The following is a 15988-nucleotide window of genomic DNA, read 5'->3' on the forward strand; positions in this document are numbered from 1 at the left end:
ATACAATCATGGATTACCTACGTGTATGGCAAGACGGCGGGTTCGTTGAATTTTCGTTGACTATATGGAAAAAAATATTCATAGTAGTTAACATATCAGTTGATACTCCAGAAGCATGACCTGCAAATTTCGTGATTGTTTCATTATATCTCACGTTTTAAGTGTCTAGTGACGGATTGGATTGGTAATCGGATTTGATGGACCATAAAAATTATAACTACAAATGATTATAGCGCTATAGCTATTATTTTTTTATTAGTGGGGTGGGACTAAGTGTCTTGTACTGCAGCCCCAGATGACAGGTGAGGGTGATTGTGGAGCAATTGGTGGAATGAAGATTGGCAGGGAAAACCGAAGTACTTGGAGAAAACCTGCCCCAGCGCCATTTTGTCCACCACAAATCCCACATAACCTGACCCGAGCTCAAACCCAAGCTGCTGCGGTGGGAAGCCAGCGACAAACTGCTTGAGCTATGGCGCAGCCCAGCACTATAGCTAAGTCACACATAATGCAATTCACTACAGCACGCATTAAGCCTTCTCAGTCTGCTGTGCCTAGACCAGTCATTGCTCGGTAACGGATCTGAACACCGTTGATTTCTCAGCTTCTGTGCTCGCGTCCTTACCAGCTACCGACTGTCTCACAGCACCTTACGGCCACAACTCCAGGCCATTGACTCCTAGCCATGTCTGGCCACCACTGGCTACCACCTGCTATCCCACGCAAGCACTCATTTCCAACGCAGAACTAGTCTGTCTCAAAGCCCCAGTTACTTTACGACTGGCAGTTTACCGCCCATCAGTAAGGCTTGCTTCCAAGCTCACTGAGGCTAACAACCAATTTTTTTTTTTTGCAACTGAACCCCTGCAGTCGCAGCAGCATATAACTTTTTTGGCTACTGTCTATTACCAGCATTTGGGAAATGCCTGCCACCTCCATAATCAGGGAAGAAGAAAGAGATGGAAGCAGCAGTTTCCTCCAGAATATTGGTAACTGCGTATAAGCATCACATCCCAGAGGACAGCAGTCTCCCTGTTTCTGATGGATTTCTTGGACTCTTTAAAGGGTTTATGGGTGCTGGTACTAACTCACAGATAACCAATGCACAACAAACACATTTTTAAGCTTTGGGAGACCCTGGCCTTTATTGATCTGCACTCTTCAATCATGACAATGTGTTGAATGAAATAAATAGTCTCCTTCTGTTTTTGAATCTTTAATTACAAGTTATTTATTTTAGTGTTCAGGGACTGGTAAAGCTGCTTTTGTTTCCAAACTTCCAGTATTTCTGTATCAAAGAATATAAGTAGAAATGCAATATAAAATTACAAGAACTACTGAGAATACATGTACTTTTTATGTACTGCTGTACCCTTAATTGGTTTTTATTTGTTGTTTCAGGTAGTATATCCATAAAAAAGCAATTTAAGAAAAAGAACATACAAAATCATATGAAATGGTAAAATGAAATTCAAAAAGTATTACCTATGGAACTGGATATTTCTGGTTTTCTAACAAAATAACACCAAACAAGGCAGAAATGTACTCACAAGGCAGTAACATAGAGAATTTCATTATAGGAAGCTTTCTGAGATAAACTGTACCTAGGTAATGTATTGCTGTATACAATTTCTTTATTAAAATCGTCAGAGCCAAACTGGACACTGACCTTAATATAGTTGTGTTGTGACGGTTTTAATAAAGAAATTGTATATTATAATACAACAGGATGCATGAAATGGAAAAAAAAGTCTTCCTGTATATCTGATGGTGTCAAGGCAACCAATGCAAAACACCTCAGTTTGAGATGATATCCAAAAGTGCATATTTTCCACATGCAGTCACTTGTAGTACATAAGAAGTGAAGCACAATCTATTTGTGCAAAAATATAAAATCTTAAATATGCTTCTGCGTACACAATAAGGAAGACTGCATGTTCATTACACCACCTCTGTTTTGAGAGTAGTCAACTTTTTTCACAAAGAGTGTTAAAACTATGTATTAAATACACACACTGTACAAAAAGGGCTGTAACATTGAGCAAAACTCTGTTTGCTACATCATAAAAATAATTACATAACATTACTTATAGCTAACATTAAAGTCGTGTAGTGTAAAAATAGCAGTACCAACATTGTATTTACCAAAGCATGGCACACTTGCACTTAGGCATTTTTAAATCCCTGCTGTAAGTGTTCATTTTATAAACAACATCTTAGAGACATAAGGCAACAGATTTACGTGTCTTTTAAGGCACTATGATAATTAGATATTAGATACAGTTATATAACATACAATCTCATATAACTTTATATATTTTTTTAATGTTCACAGTCTAAAATGTCCCATTAAATATAACAAGATTCACTGAACATTGTATCATTATTGCTAATCCTACCAAATTATAACATTTGTTAAATATTTACTTGTCTAATGGTTTTGTTATGAATTCATGCATAGTGCAAAATTAAGCAAATAAAACTGCCTAAAATTCCAAATTACTTTAGTGTTAAATTGCTAGAAAATAAATCAACAGTAAAATTATAATACAGAAGTTAATATTCTTTTAGACCAAACAACGTTTAGGAGTATATTATGTAATAACAATATCACAACATCAGCTGAATGCCATTCCTATTGTACTGTATGGAAGAAGACTTCCTGCATATGGTGTTCGATTTGAGGTTCTCTTGGCAGTGACTATGTATGGTAATACCTTATGGGATGTGACACTGTGTAGTCTGGAAAATGCTTACCAGTATTCTTCAGAAAAAATGGCAAATGCCTACCAGACCTTAACATTCCAGAAGATATTATTCTCAGATATTTTCCATTCATCAGGCTAGAAGAATTTTACCTTCCATGATATAACTACCTGGTACTCCATCATCATAAGGGCAGATGTTGGGTCCTTGGTCAATTCAGTCTTCATAATTTCTGTGGATCATTAATGAATGTCCCATTTTATTTATGGTTTGTTCAATGATGCTCAGATTATATAGCATCAAACGAAGGGATGATTAGCAAATAATGGACTGAAAACAATTTGGGAGAAAGTTGTCATCACCTAATTCAAGGTATTAGCCTGGAATCTACTAGGAGGATCTGCAGAGAACCACAATAAACCTCAGTCAAGATAGCTGGGGGCTCAGACTTGAGCCCAGAATATCCCAAATATGAAGCAGAATTGCTAACCACTTGACAATGATGTTCGGTAACATTACATTAAATATATTATAACAATACAATATATGAGTACAAGTACCCTATGTATTAATCTTGACAGCCACAGTGAGAAAGACAAGACAGCATTGAATTTTAAAAGAAAATTTAGTCTCACATGTGGTGTTGACTTTATCTCTAATTTCGGTTACATTTTCTGATACAGGACATCACCAAATTACATACATCTTTCAACAGGAAGCAACTGTGTGGGACTTAATGAGTTTTAAAATGTTCAGTAAACATGCATTATTTCATTAACAGAGAAGACAAGGATTGGATGAATGGGTCACTGTATTAAACAAGGCAATAAAACCTTGGTATCTTGGATCTTTGAGTCAAATGAAAATATTGTAAAGACTGTAGCAGTAATTAGGAAGAATGGAATACAGCAAAGGAAGCAATCACAACCTGCCTTCCTAGTTCCAAAACTTCTGGCTGATTCATGGTTATACAGTACATCATGTCACATGTTCACCGGATCTTTTCAACTCTTGATCTCTTGATGTCACAGGAGAAATGTGTAACATTCAAGACCATTCTGAATGAAAAACATTTAAAATAAACAATCAGTTTTGTTAAAAGTCCCGATACCTTAATGCATTTATTGCCATTCTCCCAAACTGGAATTTTACCTACCAGACCAGCCATTACTCCACAAAAATTGAATCTTTAACTTACTACATTCAGAACAAAAATGGATAATGAAGTGTGAAAAACAGTCAACAGTCCCTGTACATCTCCACTCTTTCGAACTTTAAGAAACTATACCTATACTAGTATAAACGATAATGGATTCTATATCTATGTATAGTACATAGATCTCTGGAAGACACATTAAATATGAATATGAATATGAAGACTTTCTCTGCATTTGAGTGACATGTGTAAGAGAAAATGACATATACATACATAGCGAATGGCAACAGCGTCTCAGAAGAATCACCACTGACATGCAGTCAGGTGATAGGATTGGCAGTGAATGTGTTAATTTGACAATACTTTAGTGAGAATATGAAAATAATTTACACTGAATTACTGTAAAGATACCTATAAAATAACATTATAATTTCACAGGTATTAAATACACATTACTCTAACTGTATCAAAATATCATATACATCTTATAAATCTTTATATTAATGAAAGTTCTGATATTTTTCCACATTTTGGTATTCATGTAGACGTGTAACATTATTTTTCAATCAATTTGTCAGTCAGTACAGAACCTATATACTTGGCACTCCACAACATGACAGTTGGGGGTCACTCAATATAATGGAAGAAACCCTGAACTTTATCTTCAAACAGCTACTATAGATGTCGTACACATTATCACTAAGTGCATAATTAATGTGTTAAGTAAGGAATTATAATGTTAAATAAACTGACTCTTTAAAGAAGATATTTTGTGCGAGATAGAATACGAATTAGGAACAGAAAACAGCACTTCATCTTGAAACTCTATGAACTCAAAATTGAAGTATAGAATAAGCAAACTACAGAAAATGTAACAATTATTTTGTGTCTAAAACATCTCTGAGGGTGTATCATCATTAAATAGTGATGCAGATAATTACACCATCATTAGAAAATTCCTAGATTCTATTTTTAACATATGATGGGAACAAAAATCTTCATACCAGAAACCTCACTGAACACACAAGATTTTTCTTCCATAAGCTTTCCTACTCAAGGTATAACATAACCTGAAAGATGTTTTAGACAAAGTATATTAACAGACTGACTAAAACATCGTTCACTTAGTGAAATTTGCAGAATCATTCTGGATGCAGTTGGCTGTTCAGAAAGTAAGCTAATTTCAACATGGAATTTAAAATGTAAGCATCTTTTATGCAGAGCATAAATGAAATGCTGTAAGTTCATATTTTTGCATTTTTCTTTGTATCTTATAACTGATTACTACACACTGAGCTATAAGCATCAGCTACAGGCCATAACTAAACTGAATATTGCATTATCCACTGCTTGAAGTGTGGGAGAATACAAATAATCCAACTATTTCTCAGATGTCTGGAATCACCCTACCATTATTACCAATAATCATTCAGGTACCAGATTCTTACTAAGTTTCTGCTTGGTAGCAGAAGACTGACAGCTGTAGTTCAAGCAATCAATGTAAAGTATTGTAGTTCACATTCCCCAAATCATAACTGATATTGTTATGTGATCTGAACATGCATCACTGGTCTTGCATCGTGTAACAATATAAAAACTCCATTATGTTAAGTTTGTTTTGAAGAAGTGTAAGGCCTGAAGATGATCTTTAAAACATTAAATGCCTTCAAATTGTTTCTTATTTAGTACCAAACATGACAAAATAATATAAATATTTTTTATGAAAATAAATGAACCCGTGTTGCATGCCTTTATTTTTTTTTCATTGACCGCATTTCTTTGAGCTGAACTGACGGGAAGGTGGCTGAATAGTCCAAAACTGCACTCAGATAATCCCACTCTATCCTCCCATTTCAAATGCTAATAACAGCATTAACTATTGTATATAAACTATTTATGTCATATAGTAACAGATTTAATATTTTAGTGACAACTTATATAACAATGTACCAATGCTGCCTTAACTACAATCTTGTGCTTTTATAAAAATTTTCCTTTTCAGATTCCTTTCAACATAAAAAATATCTTGGCTGTTATTTTCCTATAAAAAAAAAACACTCATCACAAGATGAGTAATTTTTCATGGAATTGCCTCGTTGTCTTGTTTTTGTTTGTTCTTATTGTGACATTCCAGTAGTGTGTTTCAAAGTTGGTACATAACATTACTGGACATCAGAAGTTGATTTACATGGTGCACCTAGAAGAGGGCTTGGCCTTCCATCATTGCTTTGGCACAGTAATATGGAAACTGTACCCCTTTCAGCAGTAAGTCTGTAATTGCCTGTAAAAGATGCATATAACTTAAAATTATGGTAAAGATAATATTAGACTGATAAAACATCACGATCCAGACACAAACGTTTTCCCCATATTTTTCTAGAGGGCAAATAAGTGTGAAAGATAGACACTGTAATTTTCTCATGTCAGTCTTCTTCAATAGTTCAGTTATACAGCTGTTCTAGTCTGGAACGTTTTGACAAATAGTCCTATAATCAGGTGAAGAGTATAAATCATGAAGTTCCTCATCAGCCATTTTCTCCATGCCAGCCTCTTCCCCTTTCTACAGTTCAAACATTCTCCTCCTTAATGTGCTGTTTTCAAACACTTAACACCCCCTGTTGTTTTGTTTTAAGACTGTGTTCTTCTGGGTTATGGTAAGATGTGGACTTGATTTATCTGGCTCGCGACAGAGACCAATGGCACGCTCTTGTGAACATAGTAATGAACGTTTGGGTACCATAAAATGATGAGAATTTAGTAGTCTTCTGGATTATGACACTGTGTAGCCTTGCATGTTACCATTTTTTTCAGAAAGCTTGCTGTCTCCATCTTCAGGAAGACAGATGTAGCAATTTCCTTCAAAATGTTGGTAATCATCTACCAGACTGTTAACCCAGTAGACCATGATCTCAGTTTTCACTACCATGAAAACTTCATATCTCATTTTCATATTCTGTCTTTCTCTTCTTTTTTTTTCTTGGAACTACAGCCCCAGTGGGCCTAGGCCTACCTCCATGAACTTCTCCGTTCACTTCGGTTTTTCTAGATCTTACACATACGGTAGGACTTCTTGGGTGGGTGATCAGCCCGTCGCAAGGCCTCTACCTGTACACAAACACAGAAAAACGCACACAAACATCCGTGCCCTGAGTGGGATTCGAACCCATGATCCCGGCTTCCGAGCGAGCGAAGACAGTGCATGCCTTAGACCGCTCGGCTACCGTGACAAGCCTGTCTTTTTCTTAGCCTAAGATAATAGTTCTCTACCAAAAGAATTCTGCAGCCAAATTCACATCAAAAATATCTGCTGTGATCATTCTAATCCACTGATACATAGAGAATATTTTAAGTCTGCATTAAGTTTGTAGTGAGTCTGGAGAAACACCAAAATTCATGGTTGGAACAAACTTTCAAACAAACTTAAATCTGGTTACTTCACATATTTCACATGAGCTATGAAAAATATTGGTGGCTGCACCTTACTGACAGAATTAAACTTCTGTAACCAACAGATACTACTATAAAAGAAGATAAAGGTGTAGTGGCCCAGTTTTATATATTGAGGGAAAACTGAGGTGGAGGAGCTTCAGGAAGACAAGATGGATGGAGGGGCATACTTGCTAATGACCCACATACAAATGTGTAAGATGTAGAAGGAGAGAAGAGTAAGTAGGGAACGTTTCACCTACCGAAATATCTGGTATGCACACTGTGATGGGTAAAATTAAGATGTAGAAGAATGCACAGAATCCGGCTACTTCAAATGAGATAAATATAAAGATCAACAGCCATATGATAAACCAGAGGAGATTGGTACCCATGCCAGCACCCATCTTCAATTGTTACTGTAGACTCCTGCTAAAACAGAATGAACATCATAATAAGCCACCATATATCCAAATTCTATATTGCGTATTATAATCTTAATTAAACATTTCTAAATTGTTTCCTATTCTGAACAAAAGAGTTGGTATAGAACAGTGTCTATCTTATGAATCTCTCTAAAACAGACAGCATAAATTTAATGAAGAACATTCTAGTATTACCAAGATGCAATAAATCTCAGTTTAGTTTTTGGTGGGTGACTTTATGACACTGTCAATACACATATATAGATTATATTGTACTGAATGGTAGAATGACTCATTAATGATGAACGAGAAATGATCTGGAAAGCAGGGGCATGGCTTAATCAAAGTACTATCCTGGTATCTGGATGTAGAGACTGAGGAAAGCCATAAAAAACTGAGTTATGGTTTCAAAAAAATAATCTTATAATAAATACAGAAAAAAACAATTGCTATGTCATTTCATTCAAAACATGAGATTTTCTCTGAGATTACAGATAACCTTTAAATATATAAATATCACCTAACAGTCAGAAAATGAAATTCCTAGCAATCTATATTACTGAAAACTTAACATGGGGCACTATTGCCTGATCATTAAGAACAAAATTATGTAAAGTAGTCTATATGATGAAAATACTAAAGGTAACAATGAGCCCTTGTATGATAAGAAACATTTATTATTAGAATTTCCACTTATGTCAGAGGTATGGCATTATATTATGGGGTGGGGATAGTGAAAGTAATACAATTTTTAAATTGCAAAAGAAGGCCCTTTGAATAATTAGTGGTGTTAATTATCATATATCATGTAGACAAACATTTAAAGACTGTAATATATTAACACTGTCTTACATGCTAGAAATGATATGTTTTATTAAAAAATATAAAAATTATATGGCAAAAAGTGTGGATATCCATACTCATAATATGCGAAAAAATTAAATTTACATGTACAAATTTGTAATAAAGTCCTCTTTAAGAAAAGTATGATAAATATGGGTATCAGTTTGTATAATAAGGTTCCAGATGAAATAAAATTAAGGGAAAATTTTAATGTATTTAGAAGGGACTTAAAATCCTTCTATTGAATCACTCTTTTTACTTTGTTGAGGAATTTATGTAATTTTAAATTTTCAATATGTGTGGGTGTATCACTGTCTCCTGAAATCATGAAGATCTTGTTTTCATTTAATTTTTATAACTTTTGATACAGTGCGTATTCTCGTAAAAGAAATTTTGTATGCGGGTTTGTCGTATCTCGTTTTTATAGTTGTATACAGTATGTTGTGACATGTACACAATTTGTGTTTGCAGTTAAGGATTATAGTGTTGGTGACATTAAACTTGATGTGTTCTACATCTGGAGGCTGTATCGCCAAATGTGGATTTCTGGAGCAATTAAAGATATGAATATGAATATATATTATAGGCTTATATCGGCTGTACCATGTGATATACAAGGGCTGACACTTAAATCTGTGTTCACATGTGGCTATTACTGTAAAGGGAAATCACATATACTGTTAGTAGTATTCAGAATTTCAGCTCAATTTTTTTTTTTTACTCAGATGTCCATTGAAGTTTACTAATGGCTCTCAATCTGCCTACCTTATATGACTTCATAGTGGCTGGAGCTGCACACCACAGCATTTCATTTAAAAAGTGAACGAAAGCAATAACTGCTGCCTACTATCACATTATTTCATATGTGGTTATTCAATTCATGACGAAGATTACATTTTTGCTATTGTATGTTCAAAAAAGATAAAGTCAATAAAGTTCATGATTTATTTTATCCGTCTTCTAGTGCATACATTTATTTATCCCCTCTTCTCACTCTCACTACATGTTTCGGCACAAATGTGCCATCTTCAGGTGCTGATCCAATCCACGACAAACTAGTTCATTGCATGCCTTGTCTTTACATACTAAAATAACTAAAATATATATTTATCATCAAGTAATAGATAGGATGCGGAACGCGGTATTAATGAATAACAAATTCATGTTACAGATACACGATAGATAAATATATATTTTAGTTATTTTAGTATGTAAAGACAAGGCATGCAATGAACTAGTTTGTCGTGGACTGGATCAGCACCTGAAGATGGCACATTTGTGCCGAAACATGTAGTGAGAGTGAGAACAGGGGATAAATAAATGTATGCACTAGAAGACGGATAAAATAAATCATGGACTTAAATCAGTGCAACAGGACGCTAAAATATAACATTATCAATAAAGTTTTTAGTATATTTATATAAGCACTGTGGAACCAGTTTCACAGAAACAAAGTACAATCAGGCAGCACAATCAACTTCGGCATTCTTTCTAATTGTATAGTGACATCCTCTTTCCCTCGCTCCCTAAAGTTACAGCTCATAAAGTAAAACATGAAGTAATTATTTTACTTTTTACTCATGGAACTGACCCATTCTGGAGGAGCCGCCAATCCTGCAGCGACTCAAGAATTTCCCAGCATTTTATGGAACCCGAAGGTTCATTACTGTGTTCACAAGAGCCTTTCACTGGTCCCTATCTGGAGCAAGATCAATCCAATCCATACCATCCCATCCTATCTCTCTAAGATCCATTTTAATATTTGCCACCCACCTACACCTTGGTCTTCCCAGTGGTCTCTTTCCTTCTGGCTCTCCCACCAATATCTTATACGCATTCCTTGTATCCCCCATTCATGCTACATGACCTTCCCACCTAATCCTCCTTGACTTGATCAATCTAATTATACTTGGAGAAGAGTACAAGTTATGAAGCTCCTCATTATGCAGTTTTCTCCAACCTCCTGTCACTTCATCTCTCTTCGATCCAAATATTCTCTCAACACCCTGTTCTCAAACACCCTCAGTCTATTTTCCTCCCTTAACGTCAAAGACCAAGTTTAACAGCCATACAGAACCACAGGCAAAATTATAGCTTTGTATATTCTAATTTTTATGTTTTTGGACAGCAGACAAGAAGACAAAAGGTTCTGGACTGAATGGTAGCAAGCATTACCTGAGTTCAATCTCCTCTTAATTTCCTCCTGAATCAGGTTTCGATTTGTTATCGCTGTTCCCAAATAACTGAACTGTGCCACATTTTCAAATCATCTGTTTCCTACTGCTGTGTCATGATAAAATGTCTAGTAGTTCCTTCAGTCATGTCTTTTGAAGGCCTGCACATTTTCCTTTCTCATTTTATGTTTTGCTATTTTATTTATTTATTTACTTCATATCCATGGATCATTATACATGATATAGGACAAGTCAAATTATTTATTCGTATTATAACCTGTAAAGGGATCGGTAGGGAGAGGAAACCTGAGATCGCCCCCCCCCCATAATTTCAGATTGGGGGGGGGGGATTTGAAGGAAAGAAACAAATGTTCGAATATTACTAATAAAATATATTCTTCTATCCTCTGCACTGTAGCATGTTCTGTAAAAATGGCCTTACACGGCTTAAATGTTAATTTGCAACTAATTTCGGTGCGCGCGAGTTCCGCCCCTGTCCTCTTTCGGGAGGCGCCCGTGGATTTCATTCTAATTGTTACTGGGATGATGAACTGGAAGTAAAGTGCATATGCTGCTTATTTCGTGGCTTTAGTGTCTCATTTTATCTTAGTGGTCACAGGAAAAACCCGCAATATTAAACAGTTAATTATTTTCGAGGCAAATTCAGTGAAAAACACATAATGGAGACAGTAACAAACAAAATAAAAATAAACTTAAAATTAATCGTTTGTGAAATATCAATTATGATGATACTATTTTAATATTACAGGGTTTCGTTAATATGCGCCACACGTTGTTTATTTATCCCTGACCCATAGAATGACCAACAGGTGGAAACAGGTGATTATGAAGTTACGGACATATATGCCCTATGTAACATATTACTAAATATATGACTGTTTCTTCGGAAGAAACAATACAGATAACACTGTTTTTTAAAATAATAGATAATTTTGTTCATATTTTCAGTGCAATTCATCACTAAATTGACGAAACGGAAATATCTAGGAGGATATAAGGTTACAAAACATCATCTACTCCTAACCTTCACAGTTCCTCATTAATTGTTTGTCCAAATAAGCCAGTATTTCTTTTTGGTACACGGTATCAATGTTGATTATCCATTAATAGCTTCCTTGCTGAATCAGCGTGAAACCCTGCATTTCACATCATATACATGAATAAACTGAAGACTTATTAACAGCAAGCCACTTACCCTTTGAACAATATCTAATTATCAAAACGAATTATCACAAATTCTAGCTGTATTTTCAATGAACACAACACTCGATCTCAACAAGTCTCCACTCACGATTCAGCGCGTGGGATGGATATACAACCGATAACTGTGTTTGTGGGCGTGGCCCCAAGCACACTCATGTGTGCATAAGGACATGTTTATGGTGGAGAGCATAAAGGAATAACATGCTCTTTAAACTGGAACGAATTCGATTCAAATGTGTCAGTGATATTAAAATCAAAACTTTAAAGACGTACAACAATTGTTTGATGTACCATGGCAATTCTCCAAGTTGTAATAATCCTCCTCCCTTCCCCCGCTTCATGACAAGGAGGTGGGTCCACTGTTGGTTAAAACAGGGGAAAGGGCTTTGAACTATTGTCTCGAACAGCTTCTGTCTCCTCCTTCGACTGGTTTCTGGTCCCAGGAGGAAGAGTCCAATCCCTGATCTTCTCCATAAATATACCGAATATAACAGTTGCGACAGATGCGTGTGAAGGTGCTGAGTACTCCTGCTTCGTGTTTGAGAGGTCCCGGTTCAAATCTCAGCTCGCGGACTGGCTATCTAGATAGGTTTGGCGTCATTTTCTTAGCTCATCCATGCAGATGCTAGGATAGTACTTCTAATTAGGCCACCACCGCTTCCTTCCAAATTCTTTCCAAATTATTCTGCAACCAACCCTTCTACGCCATATAATCTGAGCTATTAGGGCATCATTAAATAAACCAAGAATAAATTAATTTATTGTCATTTACAACCAGCAATGGCTCCGTATTAAGAATCGTACTGTTTCCTGGAACTAGCTAATTTGACCCCGGCCGCGGGATGCTTATCTCGGGATCATCCTCTGGAACAAATTCCAGGATACTTCCTCGAAAAAGGCTACGATTACTTCTTCCTCCTCCACTCTCAACTCGTAAGAGCTCTGCTTGCCACCTGCTTCACGCCGGTTTCTCGTTCGACTTAATCTTCGACCATGAAGATGGAGGCGACATGTTCCTCCGAAAGGTCTGTTGACTTTCAACGGACAACACGCGTTATATCCCAGAAGATAGAACTCTTCATAACCACCGCTGTGAGAACCTCGATTCCTACCCTTATATTGTCTTATACACGTATTTACCGTTATGGATGAGCTAAACACTAGGGGAGTAAGATAGACACACATAACTGCTTAAAAAAGGAGCACCACTCAAGCAATTAAGAAGACGGCATGACAATATTAAACTGGATCTCAAGGAAATAGGTTATGAAGCTGTATAGTCCAGAAACAAACTGATGTCATTTTTAGTGTGAATTTTTTATAAAAGACGTAGTCACTGATATGGGATTACAATTGCCCTTCACACTTTGTACATTTCAGCTATTTGAGCGCACATTTTAAGACAAAGAAAATAACTACCACCTGTTTCAAGCTGGTTTTTGCTTGACTTATTCTACGACCCTGAAGATGGAGGCGACATGTTCCTCCCGAAATGTCGGTTGACTTTCGACGGACTACTCGACGTTATATTCCGGAAGATAGAACTCTTTAATTTCTATGTTTATTGTGTCACGCAAAATGTTCAGTCGCTTTTGGTTCTACACTGAAAAAGAGATACATTTTTTATCCTGTAGCTCCAACAGAGAATCAACGCCAATTAGTAATTAAGCATGACTTTTTTCCTTGGCACTACAGCCCCAGTGGGCCTAGGCCTACCTCCATGAACTTCAGAATCTGTTAATTTTTCTTATACACTTACGCATTTACCCGAAACGTTTTCAGAAACTATGGACGCTATGGACAGTTCTTCAGAAGCTCACAAGTAGCCACTGCAGATCGGTGATATTTGGATAAATATGCCCATTTATTTAGAACTAATTTTAAATACAGAGAAGAGGAATTCAAGGAGTTTTAATCCGAACATAATTTATATTAAGGCGAAATCGACAGAAGCCAGGGGCAATAAAATTGGAACATAAAATCAATGCGTTAACTAAACAATGAAAAATTATCTGGAGGGGGAGATTTTTTCTATCTGACCTTGTGCACCTTCAGGTCTACACCCACCTAGAATCTAGACTGCACAGAACCCTTTGACGTTTTCCATCGGAGAATGTTGTACAACCTGGTCACTATACCGTAACTGCTACAAATGTTCTAGCAGTAGTCCAGGCGGCCCAGGCTATCCTTACTGTTTCTGTACTAGTACCCATTCGAGCACAAGCCGCGATTTTAAACTCAGGATATATTCGACTATTTCATTGTTTATGGCACTCGCTTTATGTCTTGCTGATCGGCATACCACTGTAATAAAATATGTCATTGCTTGAAGCAGGTCTTTACTTATCGGGCATGTATCGACGCAAGTGGTACTACGTTATACGTGTATTATAATATAATCGAACATATATGAGACCGCAAATAATTGTGAATAAGAATGGTGTCACAAATGTTGCAACAGAACAAAATACGAGTATGCAATAGACATTATATCTGCAGAACTTCCCTGGGCCCATTTGTTGCCACGTTCGCTGCTAACGGAGTTTCTGAAAAAGTAAAAGTGATACAATTTACAATATTTCAGAAGGTATTTTGATTTACTTTGCTGGGTAATACTCTAGGGATGACAAAACTTTACTTTATTTCGAAAGAGCAGTCGAGGAAGAGGCCGTAGCTTGTTACAAGGTACGATTTGTGAATCTGCTTCAGTATACCTTCATGAGAAAAACACCAAATATTTCAGAGGGGTCAGGGAATGAATTCGAATCGGTTACTTTCCAACCTTTCTCTAAAAACAACGCTAAATCGAGTTAACGAAATCAGTAACACGGTAACATGTACCATTCTTGTTATTCAGTTCGAAAAATATCCCCCGCACGCACATCTGCCATGCATTCATACACGGTACCTATGATTCTAATTAATATTTTCTTGCATCCGGAATAGTGTATGTCACGCTTGAGACGTGATTTATCAACTATCATAACATGATACTCCGAAGTATCTATTATGTTTATAGATATTAATATTTGAGTGATATTTAAATATACCTTTAAAATGTAGGATAAAACGAACAAAGTGTGCAGTTCGTTTCGAGAGAAAGAACAGAACAGAAGTCAACCTACTGCATAACTTCAGTTGCATGTTTGAAAGCACACTATCACCTCACTCCTACCTACATTTAGTATTATGCTTCTTTTGTGTGATAATTGCATTCAGAGTTTTAAAATGGCGCAATAGTTATGAGTTGGTCACTCTACTTTCTCCTTTGCATTTAACGTGCTTGGGGCTTCGAAAATTGTCATATTAAACACGTATATCAACACCATGACACGATATCTATAGAATTACTCAAAACAAGTAATGAACATGAAATTCTGGCAAACAGTCTGTCACATACCTACAGCCACATCAGGAAAGAAGGCGCTGTAGTCTCGTTTCATCTCAGAAAAATATGTATTCAAACTGTGCCTCATCCTAAGCACACGGAAGATCATATTCTTCATAATCACCACATGGAGAATCCCAAATCCCCAAATCTACCAGATTTGACATTTGAAAAATTGTGTCAAGGTCTGAGTTAATATATGGAAGTAACGCACGTATGATTAGTAATTCAGTTGAAACGAGATTAAGAGCAGCTGAAATAAAGTATAAGAAAAGCCCTGCAGTTAATATTCTGTTCAATCATAAAAGAAATGAAGACTTTTAAAATAATTATAAATTCAGCCCTTAAATTTATGCACAATTGCTGAACTAATTTGATAACAACAGAATACAAAAGAAACTTATAGCATACAAAAAAAGACATTTGAAAAAACCACTGTAGGAATGGAGTAACATTTCCTAACACCTGACAGGATAACACTAATTTTTGTAGGAAATATCTCCTGACATAAAAGAAAACTTTGAAATTGGAGCCACAGATATGAGACGCTAAACGCCGACATGCATTTTGACATTGTGACGCTGGACATGAAACGCGAAATTTGTTCTGTTCAACCCACGTCCGGAAGATTGAAAACTGTAATGTT

Source organism: Cryptotermes secundus, unplaced genomic scaffold, assembly GCF_002891405.2.
Source record: "Cryptotermes secundus unplaced genomic scaffold, Csec_1.0 scaffold218, whole genome shotgun sequence".
NCBI lineage: Eukaryota > Metazoa > Arthropoda > Insecta > Blattodea > Kalotermitidae > Cryptotermes > Cryptotermes secundus.